At 44.4% G+C, this 1,077-nt stretch overlaps 1 long non-coding RNA gene across 1 annotated transcript in view; it reads left to right on the forward strand.

Annotated features, from left to right (window-relative positions):
- Positions 1-785, forward strand: part of LOC108519237 (uncharacterized) — a 5,974-nt gene extending 5,189 nt beyond the window's left edge. Inside the window, exon 3 of the long non-coding RNA XR_001882583.1 lies at positions 517-785. This is a non-coding gene — a long non-coding RNA (uncharacterized LOC108519237). The remainder of the gene's footprint in view (positions 1-516) is intronic.
- Positions 786-1,077: the final 292 nt, after the last annotated feature.

Genomic DNA, 1,077 nt, shown 5'->3' on the forward strand with positions numbered 1-1,077 from the left:
AGAGCCCTGCATGGTATGCTGAGATGCATGGTATGCTCAGATGCATGGTGCAATGAGATGCGTGGTACGATGAGAGCCCTACATGGTATGCTGAGATGCATGGTATGATGAAATGCAGGGACGATGAGAGTTCTGCATGGGATGCTGAGATGCACGGTACACTGAGATACATGGCACGCTGAGATGCATGGTACACTGAGACGCATGGTATGCTGAAATGCATGGTATGATGAGATGCATGGCACAATTAGAGGCATGGTACGATGAGATGCATGGTACGATGAGAGCCCTACATGATATGCTGAAATGCATGGTATGATGAGATGCAGGGAAGATGAGAGCTCTGCAAGGTACGCTGAGATGCACGGTATGCTGAGATGAGTGGTACCATGATGAGATGCATGGTATGATGAGATGCATGGTATGAAAAGATGCAGGGTCGATGAGAGCCCTGCATGGTACAATGAGATGCAGAGATGCAGGGCCTTAACAAAATGCAAATGCAAATGCCTGCAGGTGACACACACAATGAAACCAGGAGTGTGGAAGGAAACCACCAGGGCAGCCCAAGGATGGCAAGTGGTATTGGACCACTGGTGCCTGGGAAGCAATAGGAACTGGGATACATCAGAGGACCTGCCTTGTCTCCAGCTGGAGCCCCCACTTGGATGGGGCCTGCTACTGCTATGTAGAAACTGCAGGCACAGATCATCTGATACTTCAGAAGAAGCTAATGATTTTGACTTGTAACATGACATTCTTGATTACTGGTTCAATGTATTGTAACACCAATGAGCTTAACAAAAATTTGAGGTTTCTGGCTCATGGCTTCATGTTTACAGGACCTGTATCAAGAATGGTTTTCAACCTTTCCTCTTGCGGACCCTTTGAAAATGCAATGAATACAAGTCAAAAGAAAAGCCCCAGTGTGAGAAGATATTTGCAATTCATGTAACCGCCAAGGATTGATTTCTAGAATATATTAAAATGAAACCCAACAAAAAACCCTTTATGAATCAATAAATTAAAAACAATACAACCCAATGGAAAAATGGATAATAGACTTGAATTGTACTT

Source organism: Rhinopithecus bieti, unplaced genomic scaffold (assembly GCF_001698545.2).
Source record: "Rhinopithecus bieti isolate Rb0 unplaced genomic scaffold, ASM169854v2 scaffold_46101, whole genome shotgun sequence".
In the NCBI taxonomy this organism is placed as follows: Eukaryota; Metazoa; Chordata; class Mammalia; order Primates; family Cercopithecidae; genus Rhinopithecus; species Rhinopithecus bieti.